Below are 20,873 nucleotides of genomic sequence, written 5' to 3' on the forward strand. Positions count from 1 at the left end.
AAAGAACCGAACCAACGCATTAGCACATGGTGAACACATGAACTCCTCAAACTATGGTCATCACCAGGAGTGGTTCCGGTTATTGTCACTCCGGGGTTGCCGGATCATAACACATAGTAGGTAACTACAACTTGCAAGATCGGATCTAAAACACACATATATTGGTGACAACATAATAATTTCAGATCTGAAATCATGGCACTCGGGCCCTACTGACAAGCATTAAGCATAGCAAAGTAGTAGCAACATCAATCTCAGAACATAGTGGATACTAGGGATCAATCCCCATCAAAACTAACTTGATTACATGATAGATCTCATCCTACTCATCACCGCCCAGCGAGCCTAGGAATAGATTACTCACGAACGACGAAGAGCTTCATGGAATTGGAGAGGGAAGAAGGTTGATGATGACGATGGCGACGATTTCCCCTCTCCGGAGCCCAAGACGGACTCCAGATCTACCCTCCAGATGAAGAAGAGGAGGTAGCAGCGCCTCCGTATTGAAAACGTGACGAAAACTTCTCTTTTTATTTTTTCTGGGACGAAAGGAGACTAATAGAGCTGGAGTTGGGGGCGGCGGGTGCCTGTGGGCCCCACAAGCCTGCCCACTGCCACCAGGAGGTCGTGGCGGAGCAGGGGCTTGTGGCCCACTGGCCCACCCCCTGAGGTGGAACTTGGCGCAGATATTTTTGATATTTTCCAAAACTGCTCCCCGTAAATTTTCAGGACGTTTGGAGAACTTTGATTTCTGCACAAAAATAACACCAAGGCAATTCTGCTGAAAACAGCGTCAGTCCAGGTTAGTTCCATTCAAATCATGCAAATTAGAGTCCAAAACAAGGGCAAAAGAGTTTGGAAAAGTAGATATGATGGAGATGTATCAACTCCTCCAAGCTTAAAACCTTGCTTGTCCTCAAGCAACTCAGTTGACAAACTGAGAGAAAAAGAAAAACTTTGACAAACTCTGTTTGATCTTGTTGTTGCAATTATGTCTAACTCATAACCAGAATTTTAGCAAGATCACAAGTTAACCACATAAGCAAATGACACTAAGGTCTCACGGTAAACTAATATCAATGGCATAATCAGCTAACGAGTAAATAATAATGAGTTTCAAATACCAACACTTCAATCAAAACAAGCATGAAGCAATATGAATAGGTGGTATCTCGCTAGCTCTTTCTAAGACCGCAAAACATAAATGCAGAGCAGTTTCAAAGATCAAGGGCTGACTAAACATTGTAATTCATAGCAACAAAGATCCAGTCATAGTCATACTCAATATCAATCATAAGCAAAGCATAAAAATGACAGAGGTGCTCTCTAATTTATGCTTATATAAGAGGAGGATGACTCGATAGGAAAATAAATAGACAGGCCCTTCACAGAGGGAAGCATTGATTTGCAGAGGTGCTAGATCTCAAGCTTTGGAAACAAAGATAATAACTTTGGGTGGCATGCTTTCATTGTCAACGCAATGACCAAGAGCTCTCAATATCTTCCATGCTACTCATGCTATAGGCGGTTCCCAAACAGAGATGTAAAGTTTTAACTCCCCCACCACCAATCAATCACACTCCACGGCTAGCCGAATCCTCGGGTACCGTCCATACTAACATCAATCCGGGAGGAGTCTTGTTTTACAGTCATGTTTTCGATTTAAGCGTGGAACTTGGCATCCCAAATACCAGCCCCTTTCTCGTGAATGATTGTGGATAAACACATGTCGAGGATAACAGTCCTAGTATGGAAGATACCAATAGCCCTCTGTCACCACATGAGCGGTTCGGGCATGCAAAACAGATTATTTCTTCAAGGTTTAGAGAATGGCACATGCAAATTTACTTGGAACGGCAGATAGATACAGCAAATAGGTAGGTATGGTGGACTCTCATGGAAAAACTTTTGGGTTTATGGAAGTGGATGCACAAGCAGTATTCCCGCTTAGTACAAGTGAAGGCTAGCAAAAGACTGGGAAGCGACCAACTAGAGAGCGACAACAGTCATCAAGATGCAATGAGTTGGACTAAAATTGAATGCAAGCATGAACAAGATATAAATCACCATGAACACGAACATCATAGAGGCTATGTTGATTTTGTTTCAACTACATGCATGAACATGCGCGAAGTCAAGCCACTTGAAACATTCAAAGGAGAATACCATCCTATCATACTACATCATAGTCATCTCAAAATCTATGTTGGCATCCAAGACAAACCATTATAAGCTCTCAGCTAAATAAGCATGGCATCAGAAACTATGATCTCTAAGTTGTCATTGCAAACATGGTTCTCTCACAACAAAGCTATATCTGGATCGACAAGCTAGTCATATTTACAAAAACAAAATAGATAGAGTTCAGACCAGCTTTTCAGTCTCAGTCACTTCATCATATATCATCATTGTTGCCTTTCATTTGCACGATCGAACGATGTGAACAATAATAAGCGCATTGGACTAAGTTGAATCTGCAGGCAAACACAAAGGAAAAGGCAAAATAATATGGATGTTTGAAATTTTAAACAGGTAAGCATGTAAGAACCACTAAACATTGTAACCAATATCTTCTACCTTGACACAAAGAAAAAGAAAACTATTTACACGGGAAAGCTCCCAACAAGCAAAATAAGAAAGAAAAATCTTTTTGGGTTTTCTCAAAAGGACACAAAACAAGAAAACAAGAAAACAAAAAGAAACTAGCATGGATAATATAGTGGCAAAGTGTAAACACCGGCTAACAGAGTGAAAGCATAAGCATGAATGTAAAGTCGGTGAGAACACGTACTCCCCCAAGCTTAGGATTTTGGCCTAGCTTGGTCTACTCCCATGGTGGGAAATAACCAGCTCCAGGATACTCTGGAGCAGACTGTGGATGCCACTGCTGCGTGAGCTCCTCTGGCTCCCACTGATAAACTGGCGTCTGGTACTCGACTGGTGGCTTGGGCACGGGCGCCTGTGGTTGGGCCAAGCCCCAATATGCGTAGATATCCGCAGGCATAATAGTGTACCTGCCTGCATGAAGATCAAACAAAGAAGGAGCAGGCAAAGTAATAGTCTCTCGAGTACCCTGACTAAACACCAGGTTATAAATCATCCGTCTACTAGCATCTCTATCCAGAAAATCATGGCGAACCATGCTGTCATAATCCAGATATCTCTCAGGGAGAAGCATTTCTCCTTCCTCTCCCAGTCTAATGGGTAGCTCAAAGTGTCTAGCAAGACGGGTAGCATAGATACCTCCATAGACGACACCCTTGGAACGGTTCAGGTTCAACCGTTGAGCTACTATAGCGCCCAAGCTATAAGTCTTGTCGTTATAAAGGCCTTCACGCAAAACCGCAAGGTCTGGAGAACTAAGTGATCCAGCCTCCCCACGGCCAATCAAACATTTTCCCACAAATAGTGAGAAGTACCGAAGCACAAGAATATGTATGCTAGCAATTCTAGTGCGAGACACTCCTCTCTCCTCTCCAATAGCAATAGAACCAATGAAATCCTACAAGTCCCATGGACGAGGGTCACGGATATCCCCAACATAAGGTAATTTGCATACATTGCAAAACTCCTGCAGCGTCATGCACTAGGGAACATCATATATCAGGAACTCAACCATGGGAGGATTCTTCCTCAGATAAAAGTTGAAGCTTTGAACGAAAATATTTGTGAGGAGGAGATATTGTGGGCACTTATCTTCAACGAACGCAGTAAGACCTGCGTTCTCCACCAAGTAATAAAAGTCTTCATAAAGTCCGGCGGCGCGCAAAAATTCATCACTTGGCCACTCGCACGCTCGAACTTCTGTGACTCGAGGGACTGCGTACTTAGGGTGGTTCTTCTCATCCTCCTTGTGGTTACGGCTTGAAGAGCCTCTCAAGAACCTCCTCATCTTTTCGTTTTTCTAGCTGTGAAAAATTCTGAAATTTTTAGAGACTTCGAAAGAAAAGTGAACAAGGATCAACCCAACTTGTAGCAACTACTCCTACTAGTGCCTAGAGACTGTATCACGCGCTAAAACTACTTGGGACCAAGTAAAGTCAACTTTTCTAGCTCAAGAACAGGGCCACGAAGGTAGCAAGAATTCGCGAAGGATAAAGCACTAGAGCAAAAACTAATTGGACCAATGGAGGAGTCACTTACCAAGGAGTAATTTCCCCAAAACGTTTCGGAGAATGGTGCCTTGAGCAAAGTGATCTAAAATCACAACCAAATGAGCAAGAACACTGGTTTGAGGTGCGAAACAATTTTTTCTGGAGGTGGAAGAAGAGGCTGGGAGCTGGAATGAGTGGAGGGGGTGTCTGTGGGCCCCACAAGCTTGCACCCCGCCACCAGGGGTAGGTGGCGGTGGGAGGGCTTGTGGCCCACTGGTCAGGCCCCCAGGCCAGCCCTCAGGCCCAGAAATTTTCAAAAATTCCAGAAAAAATCATACTAAATTTTCAGGACCATTGGAGAACTTTTATTTTCGAGGTATTTTTCTCCGAGACGCTAAAACAGAAAACAGGAAAAGCTAAACTAATTCTATCATTTTTCTTCTAAGCAACAGAAAAGGAAAACTCAAAATAGAGGTATGTGACTCTTTGATTCATCCGTCTCCTGGTCATCGAAAGAAATCCGTCAATGGGATTGATCAAGTCCTTATGACAAAACCTTCTCGAATCGCAAGAGAGAACGGAAAATTTTCGAATAGCCACTAAGTCACCTCAATGGGGATATGAATCTCCCCAACAAGCAAATCATACTTCATCTTGACACGAGGAATAGGGCATTCAAAGCTCCCAATGAGAATCGATGAAGTCTTTTCGATAGCATTGATGCAATGTACTGGATATCGTTTCTTCAGAAAGTGCACTGTGTGCTCATTACCGTTGACGTGGAAAGTGACATTGCCTTTGTTGCAATCTATAACAGCCCCTGCAGTGTTTAAAAAGGATCTTCCGAGGATGATAGCCATGGTATCGTCCTCGGGAATATCCAAGATAACAAAGTCTGTTAAGATAGTGGTATTAGAAACCACAACAGGAACATCCTCGCAAATGCCGATAGGGAAAGCAGTTGATTTGTCGGCCATTTGCGGATAAATTTCAGTAGGTTTCAACTTATCCAACTCAAGTCTACGATAAAGAGAGAGTGGCATAACACTAACACCGGCTCCAAGGTCACATAAGGCAGTTCTGACGTAGTTTCCTTTAATGGAGCAAGGTATAGTGGGCACTCCGGGATCACCAATTTTCTTAGGAGTTCCACCCTTGAAAGTATAGTTGGCAAGCATGGTGGAGATCTCAAGATCCGGTATCTTCCGTTTATTACTCACGATATCTTTAATGTACTTGGCATACGGAGACATCTTGAGCATATCAGTTAACCGCATCTGCAGAAAGACGGGTCTTATCATCTCAACGAAGCGCTCAAAATCCTCACCATCCTTTTTCTTGGATGGCTTAGGAGGAAAGGGCATAGGTCTCTGAACCCATGGCTCCCTTTCTTTACCATGCTTCCTAGCAGTGAAGTCATTCTTGTCGTATTTCTTAGGTTGTGGATTATCAGGATTAACCATAGGTTCAATCTCCACATCCTCATCATTTCTAGGTTGAGCATTATTATGAACATCACTGTCCACATTGTCACCAGGTTCACGTTCATCACCAGATTGTGTTTCTTCATCAGACGCAGAAATATCATTAAGTTCTTCAGGTGTGACAGTATTTGGTGAACTGGCGTGCAGGTTTCTATCATCCTTCTTCTTCTCCTTAGGATGAGTAGGTGTATCAGCATTGATTCCTTGAGAATCTTGATCAATTCTCTTAGGATGACCTTCAGGATACAAAGGTTCCTGAGTCATTTTGCCTCCTCTAGTAATGACTCTGATAGAGTTGTCATTTAATTCATTGAGCAGGTCATTTTGAGATTTAAGTACTTGTTCTACCTGAGTAGTAATCATAGAGGCATGTTTACTCAGAAGCTTCAGAGCATTGACATTTCTGTCTACACAAGCACTTAGATGGCTAAGCATACGAGCACTTTGTTCCAAATGTCTGCTAACATAATCATTGAAACTCTGTTGTTTGGCAACAAAGTTGTCAAATTCATCAAGCATAGGCTAGCAGGTTTATCAAAAGGAATATCACTCTCATCAAACCTACGCAGAGGATTCACTTCTACTACCTGTATCGGGTTATCGAGACCATGGTTCTCTTCGATAGGTGGTAGATTTTTGACATCTTCAGATCTAATGCCTTTCTCTTGCATAGATTTCTTGGCTTCTTGCATATCTTTGGGACTGAGGAATAGAATACCTCTTTTCTTAGGAGTTGGCTTAGGAGGTGGTTTGGGAATAGTCCAAGCAGTATCGTTGATCAAGAGGTTATTCAGTAGAGTCTCAGCTTGTTCTACAGTTCATTCCCTAAAAACAAAACCGGCACAACTATCTAGGTGGTCTCTAGAGGCATCGGTAAGTCCGTTATAGAGGATATCAAGTATCTCGTTCTTCTTAAGAGGGTGATCAGGCAAAGCATTTTGTAGCTGGACGAGCCTCCCACAAGCTTGTGGAAGACTCTCTTCTTGGAGTTGAGCAAAGTTGTATATTTCCTGCAAGGCAGCTTGCTTCTTGTGGGCAGGGAAATTTTTCTCACAGAAGTAATAGACCATCTCTTGGGGGACTACGCACACATCCAGGAGCAAGAGAGGTGAACCAGGCTTTAGCATCATCCTTTAGAGAGAAAGGAAACATCTTAAGGATATAGTAGTGGCGGATCTTCTCCTCATTAGTGAAAAGGTTGGCTATATCGTGTAGTTTGGCAAGATGGGCTATGACCGACTCAGACTCATAACCGTGAAAAGGATCATATTCGACTAGAGAGATTATCTCAGGGTCGATAGAGAATTCATAATCTTTATCGGTGATAAAGATAGGTGAAGTGGCAAACTTCGGGTCATTTTTCATCCTAGCTTCCCGAGATTTTTCCTTCCACTTGAGAAGTAATTTCTCAGTGTCATAGGCATCTTTACACGCAAGAAAATCCTCAGCTATCTCTCCCTCCATAACGTAACCCTCAGGTATATCAGGCAATTCATATCTAGGAGAGCTAGATCTAACAGGAGCAAAAGCAGGTTCTATCTCGATAGTATCAGCAGTATCAGAAGCATCACGAGCATTGGCAGTAACTCTAGCAATATGAGCATCAAGGAACACTCCTAGGGGAACATCGGGCAATGGAGTATCTCTAGTAGTATCAAGCATAGCATCATCAGGCAAAATAGCATCTCTAGCATCATCAGGCAAAGCAGTATCAAGCATAGCATCTCTAGCAGTATCGGGCATAGTATCAAGCATAGTATCATCAGACATAGTATCAAGCATAGCATCATCAGGCATAGTATCAAGCATAGCATCTCTAGCAGTAGTATCACAAGCATCATCAAGCACAGGCGACATATCAAGATTTCTAGCAGGAGGTGATGTCGCAAACTTACTCATAAATGAAGGTGAATGAAGTGCAGAGCTAGATTGCAATTCCTTACCTCCCGTCGTAGTTGAGGGCAAGACTTTGGTCTTCGGATCCTTCAGATTCTTCATAGTGATCAGAAGATATAAATCCCAAGTAACTCAGAGAATATAGCAATACCTCCCCGGCAACGGCGCCAGAAAAATGCTGATCTGCAATCTCTGGCGTTAGCTAGACGAATGCTTATGACAACAAACCTTCTCCTGCAACGGCAGCAGAAGAATGCTGAAAGCACTCCCCAGTTATGAGCTGTAAGAATGTTGTTGATGGCCACCAGTGCGTGGGTTCGCAACAGTTTTCGAGGGTAGAGTATTCGACCCAATTTGTTGATAAGCCAGTCAGTAGGTGAGAGTATACTCTCAAGTATTAGCAGCTGAGTTTGTCAGATTCTACCACACCTGAAAGATTAGTATCTGCAAGCACAATAGTAATAGCAAAGTAGCGAGTAACGGCAGTGTACCGAGCAATAGAAGCGGCACGGAACAGCAGTAGTAAAAGCAGTAGCAAGTAGCAACAGTAGCAAGCGACAATAGTAGCAACAGTAGCAGCAGAGCAAGACAAGTAACAACAGTAGCAACAGTAGTAGCAGCAGCAGAGCAAAACAAGTAAGAGCAGTAGCAACAATAGTAGCAGCAGTAGAGCAAACTCGTAGGCAATGGGTCGGTGATTTGTTTGGATGATATTCATCATGCAACAGCTATAACACAGAGAGATATGTGGCTAGCTCCCGTTCGTCAATGTGATGTAGGCATGGATTCTGTGTGTCGTGCTTAGGGAAAAGAACTTGCATGACATCTATTGTCCATCCCTCCCGTGGTAGCGGGGTCCAAAAGGAAACTACGGGATATTAAGGTTCTCCTTTTAATAAAGAACCGGACCAACGCATTAGCACTTGGTGAACACATGAACTCCTCAAACTATGGTTATCACCGGGAGTGGTTCCGGTTATTGTCACTCCGGGGTTGCCGGATCATAACACATAGTAGGTAACTACAACTTGCAAGATCGTATCTAAAACACACATATATTGGTGACAACATAATAGTTTCAGATCTGAAATCATGGCACTCGGGCCCTAGTGACAAGCATTAAGCATGGCAAAGTAGTAGAAACATCAATCTCAGAACATAGTAGATACTAGGGATCAATCCCCATCAAAACTAACTCGATTACATGATAGATCTCATCCTACTCATCACCGCCCAGCGAGCCTACGAATAGATTACTCACGAACGACGAAGAGCTTCATGGAATTGGAGAGGGAAGAAGGTTGATGATGACGATGGCGACGATTTGCCCTCTCCGGCGCCCAAGACGGACTCCAGATCTGCCCTCCAGATGAAGAACAGAGGTGGCGGCGCCTCCGTATTGAAAACACGACGAAAACTTCTCTTTTTATTTTTTCTGGGACGAAAGGAGACTTACAGAACTGGAGTTGGGGGCGGCAGGTGCCTGTGGGCCCCACAAGCCTGCCCACCGCCACCAGGGGGGTGGTGGCGGAGCAGGGGCTTGTGGCCCACTGGCCCACCCCCTAAGGTGGAACTGGGCGCAGATATTTTTGATATTTTCCAAAACTGCTCCCCGTAAATTTTCAGGACGTTTGGAGAACTTTGATTTCTGCACAAAAATAACACCAAGGCAATTCTGCTGAAAACAGCGCCAGTCCAAGTTAGTTCCATTCAAATCATGCAAATTAGAGTCTAGAACAAGGGAAAAAGAGTTTGGAAAAGTAGATACGTTGGAGACGTATCAATTACGCAAACTATATCATAGCTAAATACATACCACCCAGTTTCACCTACCAGCAAGAGAAGAAATTCTTCTTTGATTTGAGACACTACTTTTGGGATGATCCTCACCTTTATAAGGAAGGAGTAGATGGTGTTATTAGATGTTGTGTGCCTGAACAGGGACATATTCTGCAGAAGTGTCATTCCGAAGCCTACGGAGGACACCATGCTGGAGATATAACTGCTCATAAGGTATTGCAATGAGGTTTCTATTGGCCCACTCTCTTCAAGGATGCCCATAAGTTTGTGTTGTCTTGTGACGAATGCCAAAGAATAGGGAACATCAGTAAGCGTCAGGAAATGCCTATGAACTATTCACTTGTCATTGAACCATTTGATGTCTGGGGCTTTGATTATATGGGACCCTTCCCGAGTTCCAATGGGTATACTCACATCTTAGTTGCTGTTGATTACGTCACTAAGTGGGTAGAAGCTATCCCAACTAGAAATGCTGATCACCACACCTCTATTAAGATGCTTAAAGAAGTCATTTTCCCAAGATTTGGAGTCCCTAGATATCTGATGACTGATGGCGGTTCACACTTCATTCATGGTGTTTTCCGCAAGATGCTCGTTAAGTATGATGTCAACCATAGAGTTGCATCTCCTTATCATCCTCAGTCTAGTGGTCAAGTGGCGTCGAGTAATAGGGAGATCAAATTGATCTTACAAAAGACTGTCAATAGATCTCGAAAGAATTGGTCTAGCAAACTTGACGATGCACTATGGGCTTATAGGACTTCTTATAAGAATCCCATGGGCATGTCGACGTATAAAATGGTTTACAGTAAGGCTTTTCATTTTCCTCTTGAGCTGGAACACAAAGCTTATTGGGCAATCAAAGAGCTCAACTTCGATTTCAAACTTGACGGTGAGAAGCGGTTGTTTGATATTAGCTCATTAGATGAATGGAGGGCCTAGGCATATGAGAATGCCAAGTTGTTCAAGGAAAAGGTTAAGAGATGGCACGATAAAAGAGTACAAAAACGAGAGTTCAATGTAGGTGATTATGTCCTGCTATACAATTCTCGCTTAAGATTCTTCGCACGCAAACTTCTCTCTAAATAGGAAGGTCCTTACGTTGTAGAGGAAGTATATCGTTCCGGTGCCATCAAAATCAATAGCACGGAAGGTAATTTTCCTAGAGTTGTAAATGGGCAAAGAATCAAGCATTATATCTCTGGTACTCCCATAAATGTTGACACCAATATCATAAATATCATAACTCCACAAGAGTACATAAGGGATGTTTATCGGCCTGTTTGTCACACCCTGTTTTTCACCACAAGTAATTTATGTTGCAAAATCAGAACTTGTTAAAACTTTTTCAAATAATGTTGTGAGTGCAATGTACGCCCTTGTATGAGTGAATGGTTGCTTGCTTGATGACTCAAACCCATGAAAAAATTATTATTTTGCTCTCTTCAAAAACCGTTTTTCCTTTATATCAAGATCACCTTCATCATGTTGGGATACACTACTTGCTCATGAAGCCAAGTGGCACTTCCAACCAAAGCTGGTGATCTGATCCAAATATTATTTTCATTCATTAAAAACATTAATAGGTGATTTGAAATATTATTTTCCTATTTTATATTTATGTCTGTTTCTAAGGCCACGAATGATATTCCCACAAGGCAAATTGCTTTCCTGCCTTAGAAAATTCGGAGTAAATTCATGGAAGCTCACAAGGACATATATTTTCCATATATAAGATTTTCAACCCTATTTCATATTAATATTATTTGAGTAAAACCCTGAAAACCATTTCTGTCTGTTTTAGCTTTTTGAGATGTTTCCAAAGGAAATAATCTCAATAAATTCTCATAAAATTACAGGACCCCTCCCAAGCCATATTAGGTGCTCACATAAAATCTCACCTTGATCCAAGGTGGAGAAGTGCACCAAATGAGCCCAAAACCCTCTGTGTCCAGAGAAGAGTTGGAACAACTCTACATTGGAAAGTTTCTCCAATGGAGCTGAAACTTTGCAGAGGTGTTTGACACCCCAAATGAGGACTCCACACCAAAGATGAGATTTGTGAGACTCCGATTGGCCACACTTCCTTTGTAAAGGACAGAACTGGTCATTTTGGAGCATTTCCAAGTTTACAAAGCTAAACTTGTTGAATGGAGCTCAAATTTGGTGGAACCCCATGTTTTTACCCCAAGACCAAACCTGTTAAGTGTCAGTTCCAGCGGTGGAGTGGAAGCACCCCAAATCACTGTCGAACACCTTTTGACAGGAAGGTAAAAACCCTCCTAGCCACTGTTTTACCCAATGGCAAAGCCCCAAACTTGGTGAGTTAGAGCCCCAGAACACCCTGAGCACTCAGTCAACCAGCCCCTCCCCAACTCCAAGCACAAGTGACAAGATCTTCAATTTGAGCCACAGGCCAGGGCTGGCAACACTGGTGTTCCTTGCCTCCTTTGACCAGCTCGTGCTCCCACTAGCACACAACGGCTAGGAACACTCCCAGCAACACTCAGGACATGGAGGACTGTCCAAAAGTGCCCCAGAGCGCGCCAGCATGCCGTGGCATGCCAAAGCTGTGCTCTGGACGCGCTACAGAGAACCTCCAGCAAGGGGACGTGGCCCCCGACAAGTTCCACCCTCCCCAGTAGTGTCCAAACGCTCCCCCGACAGCCACTCTATGCAAAGCTACCATCAGGGGCCCCCTCTCCTTGCGCAAGAACTCAGGCGACGCGTGCCCGCGCACGCCCGACGCGGTCGAACATGCACGGACATTGTGGCTCGACCCCACTCGCTCTCCGTCGGTGGCCGATGCACCAGAAGGTCCTAAACCACGTCCCGAACCCGTGGTTTCGCGGCCAGCACCTCACTGTGCACGCACGCGCGCCACGGTGAGTCACCGGCGCGCCCGAGTCGGCTCACCGTCGCTGGCCTATAAATAGGTCTCCTCGGCGCTCCAGCACCCCCCAGGCAGCTTCAGCACAACCACTAGACTCCCCCTAGCCGCCCAATCGAGCTCGCAGAGCCCCGGTGCTCGAGATCGACCGAGGCCCCTCCGCCTCAGAGCTCTGTTCGATCTCCGGCTACACGCCGGCTCCTGCGCCGCCCGACCTCCCATTGCACTTCCCTTGACGCCAGGATCATTTCCCCCAACTTCTGCGAGCGAATCCGTGCCCCTAGCCACTTGCTCGACGCCATCCCGAAACCTTTCCGCCACCGTCACCTCGTCACCGGCGACCCAGACCACCTCCGGTGACGTCCCGACCACGATCAGGTAGGCGTAGGAACGAGGGACCCATTCGCGCTCCTAGATTGGCCTGAGGGCAACGGTAGCCTCGCCGGCGTCCGTCTCCACCTCTCTGGCTGGAGGTAGGAGAAGGACCCGACAGGTGGAGCCCACCTATCGGTGTCCTCGGGCAGCCAGCGCGCGCAGCCGCTGACGCTGACCCCAGGAGCCCGCATGTCAGGTTTGAACCTGGCACGCGCGCGCGTGGTGGCCGATCTGCTAGCTCGGCCGGTTGGGTCCCCCCTGGCCTTTTCTTTTATTTTTAACCTACAAGCTTAAATGATTTTTATAAAAATATTTAGCCAGTACAAAAATATGATTCTTCCACCAACAATTTTCTAAAAATGTGTAGTAATTGATTCTGTAGAGTTTGACATTTTTCAAAAACAGAATCTGTTTTGGTATAATAAAATGATATTAAAAGCATTTGTTTGCTCCTGTTTGCTTTTAAATAAATATGCTTAGCTAATAAAAACCATAGGAAACATTTTCCAAAATAATAAACTGAATTTATTCAAGCTTTGCAACATTTTTAAAAGCACCTTGAGATCTGTTTTGGTGTGAGCTATTATTTATTTATTCCTTTCTCGACGGTAGAGTTTCCGAGCGACGGAGCATTCGGAGCGGAAGACCTCGAAGACCCCGGATACCTAGCTAACCAAGGCAAGCAGCCCTTTGACCATGACTTGAGCAAGTACTTTTCCGTTGCATGTGATCATAGTGCCGGTTCATCATTGGTGTGATGGTACCGAAGGCTTCATCGAAGCACTTGCATGATAGTGATGTTATACATATGGCTCCTCGGAGCACAAACATGATGAGCTTGACCCTACCATCTATGAGGATCATGCTACTGTCATGTTGACTAGTAAAGTTATAAGATCATTGCATTGAGCTTGACCCTACCCCTTGAGGGTCATGTTAATACCATGTTGACAAGTAAAGTAAAAGCATTTTATCATGAGCATGATGATGAGTTAAATGAAAGAGTTGATGAAAACCCCATCGGGTGCCACTAATGCCAGAGGGTGATGATGAGTTGGTGATCACTTTTGGTGAAGTGATGCACCGGTGTTTTTGTGTGAGTATGGTTTCGGAAATGGGATTAGATTTATGATGTGTCGACCGTCCCAACCTTACCTGTGCGACCACGTTACCCCTTTATGGGACGGGGCTTTGTTGATTACTCTGGTCGGTACTAGCAAAGAGCCACATTACTAGTGGTGGGAGTGATCGGTCTCACTCTCGTGATGGGGTCGTGCCAGGAAGGGCGACTATGCCATTTTTATGAGTTCCAGGCACACCGTTGGTCCCCGCATGGTTGATACTGTCCAGAGTCGGTGCTCGTAGGACGTACAACATGTGGGCTGGGTACCAATCGAGTGGACCTCTTTGTTTAGTATCGTCAGGGGAAACATGATGATCGGGTACTTACCTCGGGTATATGTGATATACCGCGAGTCGTGGATGACACGGAAGTTTCCCGTTTCTCGTGGGTAGAGCACGCAACCTCTGTAGAGTGACTCGAATAGCCGTGTCCACGGTCAAGGACAGTTGGGTGGTGCTGCTTAAACTACGTCCAGCGTTTCCGCATAAACCAAGTGTGCGTGTGTGAGTTCGGTGAATGGTGTTAATAACCGGAGTTACTTGAGGAATTTATATGACCAAGTTCGGTGACTTGGCATATAGGGTGAACCCGGTGTGTTCAACCCTTGTCAGATATGTCGATATCTGTAACCTGTTCTTCAAGAGTCCTTATTTAACTTGTTGCATATACCCGATCATTCCACCAAATTGCATTCCACCAAAGATACATGTTACTGTTATTCTTCACTATCAATGTTCATATCATGGGCTGTTTGCGAGTACATTCAAAGTACTCATTGGCTTGCCACTGGTTATATTATTGACCAGACATGGAAGGACTGGAGTTTGGCGACGAGTACGCCTTCGGAGACGAACCTGTGATCTAGGACGCTTCCAAGTCAGAATGCATGTCGGTGTAGGCTTGATGGCATGGGCACCGCTTAGCCCTTACGAGTTTCCGCTACCCGATGTATCTGTTTAATTGGCTTTAGGCCTGTCTCTTGAACCCAACCTTCTGGTCGTTTGATGTAATAATTTCGGTACTTGGATGTAAGACTCTATTATTCAGAATATGTGTTTAGTGAACATTGATCCTTGGGGTCACTGGGCACGACGAACTCGACTTGCTAGTCGGGGTCCCCACAGAACTGGTATCAGAGCCATCCTGTCTATAGGAAGCCTTAGATAGCATGGACGTTAGCCGAGAACGTTAGAACGCCAGCCTTGCACAAAACTTTTGCACATACAACCTTCTGACTTCTCTCCTATACCTTGTAGATGGCTGCCGTACCTGAGACGCTTTTGGAGACTAGCTTTCCACTACTCCTGGTGGATTATCTCGAGAAGTGCCACGTACGTCGCACACCCATCTTCCTCTACCACGAGCACTGGGTCAACGCCGACACTAAGGAATATCACGTGGACGTGATAGTGAAGGCTAATGACTCCCCGTCTAGTTGGTTCTTCGAAGGACCACAGATGGGAGAGCTGATGTTGGCAGTGGAGACGGCCGCACGAGAGGCGCTCGTGCGTCTCCACAGCATCCTTCCTGAGATGGCTAACGAGCCTGTCACTCGTCACCTACCTTTCATTAAGGAAGGAGTGGATGGGAGTTGGACACTCACCCCAGCCACGGAGGATGGGATGCCATTAAGGTTTCAGACCTACTTCAGCCTCTCATCGGACACCCTGACACACTTCCTGGTTCAGGAATCAGCCAAGCTTCGCCAAGAGCTGCACCTAGTCAAGGGCCTGCTCCACACTGAAAAGATGAAGAATCGCAAGGTAAAGAAGGCAGACGCACCTGAAGGAAGGACAACTGTTGCTACTAGGGGTGGTGTGTTACCCACCCAGGCAGTCCCTCTTCGGAGTCGCCGCCTGACAGCGGAAGAGTACACTGAGATCTTCGCCGCCTCGCCTAAGAGACACTGTGATGTGCGGATTATTTCTTCCACTCCTATAAAGGAAGAAGATGTTGATGAAGACGAAGACAAAGATGAGGATCTTGTTGAACCCGCCTATGAGACCGAGCAGTCCGCCGCGTAGGATTTAGCGTAGGCAATTAGGAATACCCCGAGCATAGGGTATCCATGTATCCATTTTTAATTTACGTATGTGTGTATGATGTAAGTCACATATTGCCTTAGGCAGCCTGTAAGTGACTACATCACCTAGTTTTTACGAATGCAATTTCCGTTTGTCAAAAACTTTGGTTTTGAAAACTTTGCACTTGCACGCATTGGACCCCCTCTTACTAGGAACGAATCCTTGTATTTCCGAGCAAGGTGGCATTTTGACGTGTCTGTTTCTATGACAGGATGGTGAACGCAACCCGCAACAGCACCTTCGGCAACCCCGGCGCCGGCTCCTCAGGAACGCCACAGGGAACCGAAGGAGAAGCTCACGCTGGAGGTCACCATAAGCAGCCTAGCGACATTCTGCCACCACCTCCTCCTGAGAACTTGACGATGGCTCAGTTCCTTCAAGCTCTTAGGGAGGAGCGTCAAGCCAGCAATGCCGCTATTCAGCAGCTGACTCAAGTCCCGGTGGACAACCCGCCACGGAATGGGAATGGCGGTGGCCGCTCTACTCTTTCTGAGTTCATGCGGACTACGCCCCCCATATTCACGGAGACGACTAAACCACTGGACATCGATGACTGGATCTACACCATTGAAGACCTCCTTGCGTTGGTCAAGTGCACCGACGATCGTGAGAAGGTCCTTTATGCTTCTCACTGTCTTGGAGGCACCGCCAGGGCATGGTGGGATGGATTCCAGATCATGCGGATAGGGCAAGTCATCACTTGGGTGATGTTCAAGGAAGGATTTCGCACGGCTCACATTCCACCTGGAATTATGACCATTAAGAAGCGGGAATTCCGAGCCTTGAGGCAGGGCAGTGGAACTGTTAAGGAGTACCTGCAGAAGTTTAACCTCTTGTCGAGGTACGCGCCCGAAGATGTTAACACTGAGGCTGCTAAGGTGGAACGCTTCATGGAAGGGTTACAGCAGTCCCTGCAATACCAGCTGGTGGTTTGCGACTGCAAGACCTTCAGCGAGTTGGTTAACAAGGCGCTTATGCTGGAAGACAAGCGTCGTGCGATGGACGACACCTGGAAGCGCAAACTGATAGGCAATGGAGGACCCAATAGCGCAAGACCAAGACCATGGCAGTCAGCACCTGCAAGACCCAACTTTCAGCAGCAGGAGTACAATAACCCGGTGTACTACCAGAATTATCAGCCTCAGCAGCAAGCCAAGCCAGTAGTCAACCCGCTGAACAAAGGTGGAGTCAAGAGCAACCCTCCGGGGCAGGTCACCTGCTTTGGGTGTGGTCAGACCGGGCACTATTCCAGGCAGTGCCCCAACAAGAAGCCCGACGCAACACGTCCCAATGCACCCAACCCCGGTCAAGGTGCACCAGGAAGGAACCAGGCTCCCCGCAACCAGCAGTTCAATGGCAGGGGCCGGATCAATCACATCACTGGAGAAGAGGCGCAGGAAGACCCGGACTGCATTCTGGGTACGTTCCTCGTCAACTCAACTCCAGCAACAGTGTTGTTTGATTGTGGTGCCTCGCATTCTTTTGTTACTCAAAGGTTTGTGGAGAAGTGAGGTTTAAAACCCACTCTACTCCGTGGACAGATGGCAATTCAAACCCCGGGAGCAGCATTGAGGACCAGCCTAGGGTGTAGAAGGGTCAGATAGTTATCAATGGAACGAGTTTCTTGGCAGACCTCATTGTGCTTAAATCGCAAGGTTTATAAGTAATCCTCGGCATGGATTGGTTGGCCAAGCACCATAGTCTTTTGGACTGTGCCAACAGGGCCATTACCATGACAAGCAACCAAGGGGTCAAGGACAAGTTTGTCTCCGAGCCAGTATCGGCTCAAGTGCCTCGAGTCAACAGTCTATCCGAGGTAGAGCTTGATCAAGTGCGTGTAGTCTGTGAATACCCGGACGTCTTTCCTGACGAGCTACCCGGAATGCCTCCTGACCGAGACATCGAGTTCATCATTGAGCTCATGCCCGGATCAAGGCTTATATATAAAAAGCCTTACAGGATGGGTTCCAAAGAGCTGGCAGAGCTGAAGAAGCAGCTGGATGAGCAACTCAGGAAAGGGTTCATCCGTCCGAGTGCATCACCTTGGGGATCACCTGTTCTATTTGTTTCAAAGAAGGATGGTACCATTCGACTTTGCGTCGATTACCGTTCTCTTAATGAAGTCACACTTAAGAACAAGTACCCGCTCCCCAAGATCGAAGACCTGTTTGACTAGTTAAACGGGGCCAGGGTATTTTCCAAGATCGATGTTCGATCGGGATATTACCAGTTGAAGATTCGACCCAAAGATATACCCAAGACTGCATTCGTGACCCGATACGGTCTATATGAATGCACTGTCATGTCCTTCGGTTTGACAAATGCCCCAGCTTACTTCATGTACCTCATGAACAAGGTCTTCATGGAATATTTGGACAAGTTTGTCGTCGTGTTCATCGATGACATATTAATCTTCTCCAAGTCCGAAGAGGAGCATGAGCAACACCTGAGGTTAGTTCTGGGAAAGCTTCGAGAGCACCAACTTTATGCCAAATTCAGCAAGTGTCAGTTCTGGCTGCACGAAGTTGGATTTCTGGGTCATATCATGACGGCAAGCGGATTGGCCGTAGATCAGTCCAAGATTACTACGGTGACCAACTGGGTATCACAAAAGGACGTGAAGGATGTCAGGAGTTTCCTCGGGCTCGCAGGATACTACCGCAAGTTTGTAGAAGGATTCTCCAGCATCGCTCGACCTATGACTTAGCTCTTGAAGAAAGGCCGAAAGTTCGAGTGGACACCGACGTGTGAAGCAAGTTTCCAGGAGTTGAAGAAGAGGCTAACTACCGCCCCGGTATTGGCTACCCCAGACATCAACAAGGAATTCGTGACATATTGTGATGCCTCTGGAACCGGGCTCGGTGGAGTCCTGATGCAAGATGGCAGGGTCGTGGCGTACTTGTCACGGCAACTGCGACCGCATGAGGAGAACTACGCCACCCATGATCTCGAGCTAGCAGCCGTAGTGCATGCTCTGAAGACGTGGCGACATTACCTTCTGGGGAAGCGATGTGAGATATATACAAACCACAAAAGTCTGAAATATATCTTCACCCAAAGGGAGCTGAATATGAGGCACCAGAGATGGCTTGAGTTAATCAAGGATTATGACCTCAGCATTCAGTATCATCTCGGCAAGGCGAACGTGGTAGCCGATGCCTTAAGCCGGAAGGCAGGCTCCTTGAACGTCATGCTCAAGGAAAGGTTACCCGTCTTGTATGAAGAGATGGAGAGCTTCGGGCTTGAGATAGTCGAACCAGGATACCTGGACAACCTCGAAGTCAAGCCTACTCTGGCAGACGACATCAAGGAAGCCCAGAAGGGACACAAGAGTATCGAAGGCCTCAAGAGGAAGGTGCGAGAAGGCAAAGCCCCAGGATTCTCGATTGATGAGCAAGGAGTACTGTGGTACGGGAAGCGCTTATGCGTACCTAACAAGGCCGAACTTAAGGACTTGATCCTGCAAGAGGCTCATGACACACCGTACTCTATCCATCCAGGTGGTACTAAGATGTACCAAGACCTCCGAGAACTATTCTGGCGGCATGGCATGAAGAGAGAAATTGGCTCCTATGTCGCTAAATGCGATGTATGCCAGCGAGTCAAGGCTGAACACCAGCGACCTGCTGGATTGCTGCAACCTCTTCAAGTGCCGGAATGGAAGTGGGATAAAGTCGGCATGGACTTCATCACCGGGTTGCCCCGGTCGAATAAGGGTCATAACTCCATTTGGGTCATAGTCGATCATTTGACCAAGGTGGCCCATTTCATCCCCGTTAACACCACCTACGATGGCAGCCAGCTGGCAAGTCTATACATTCATCGAGTGGTGAGTCTCCATGGAGTTCCCAAGGAGATCGTGTCCGACCACGGCACGCAATTCACCTCAAGATTTTGGAAGAAGTTTCAAGAAGCTCTTGGAACCAAACTCTCCTTCAGTACGGCTTTCCACCCGCAAACGGGCGGACAGACCGAGAGGGTAAACCAGATACTTGAGGACATGTTACGCGCCTGTGTTTTGGCTCATGGTGCCAAGTGGGAAGATTGCCTGCCGTTTGCTTAGTTTTCTTACAACAACAGCTACCAGACCAGTCTTCAGATGGCCCCATTTGAAGCGTTATATGGGCGGAAGTGCCGCACCCTGCTCAATTGGTCCCAAACCGGTGAAGGACTAGTTTTCGGACAAGAAGCACTGCAGGAAGCAGGGGAGAAGGTTCAGCTTGTCCGAGAGAACTTGATGGCAGCTAAGTCAAGGCAGAAGAGCTATGCGGACCCTCGCCGCAGAGATGTGGAGTTTGTTCCCGGAGACCAGGTGTACTTGCGAGTCACGCCTCTCAAGGGGGCCAAGCGTTTCCATGTCAAGGGGAAGCTAGCTCCAAGGTTCATTGGACCCTTCAAGATCACGGCAAGGCGCGGGGAAGTAGCTTATCAGTTCGAGCTACCTCCTGAGCTTTCGGGTGTGCACAACGTGTTTCACGTGTCACAGCTCCGGAAGTGTTTGCAAGTGCCGAACCGTCCCGATCTTTACAAGGACATTGATCATCAAGCTATTGACCTTCAACCGGACCTTACCTACCGCGAGAAACCGATCCGCATTTTGGATGAAGTCGAACATTGCACCAGAAGCCGCACCATCAAGTTTTTCAAGGTTCAGTGGAGAACCCATACCGAAGCAGAAGCCACGTGGGAACGTGAAGACTATCTGCGATCAGAATTTCCCGAGCTATTTAACGCTTAGCTTGGGAATCTCGGGGACGAGATTCTTGTAAGAGGGATAGGTCTGTCACACCCTGTTTTTCACCACAAGTAATTTATGTTGCAAAATCAGAACTTGTTAAAACTTTTTCAAATAATGTTGTGAGTGAAATGTAAGCCCTTGTATGAGTGAATGCTTGCTTGCTTGATGACTCAAACACATGAAAAACTTATTATTTTGCTCTCTTCAAAAACCCTTTTTCCTTTATATCAAGATCACCTTCATCATGTTGGGATACACTACTAGCTCATGAATCCAAGTGGAACTTCCAACCAAAGTTGGTGATCTGATCCAAATATTATTTTCATTCATTAAAAACATTAATTGGTGATTTAAAATATTATTTTCCTATTTTATATATATGTCTGTTT

Source organism: Hordeum vulgare, chromosome 6H (assembly GCF_904849725.1).
Source record: "Hordeum vulgare subsp. vulgare chromosome 6H, MorexV3_pseudomolecules_assembly, whole genome shotgun sequence".
Lineage (NCBI taxonomy): Eukaryota > Viridiplantae > Streptophyta > Magnoliopsida > Poales > Poaceae > Hordeum > Hordeum vulgare.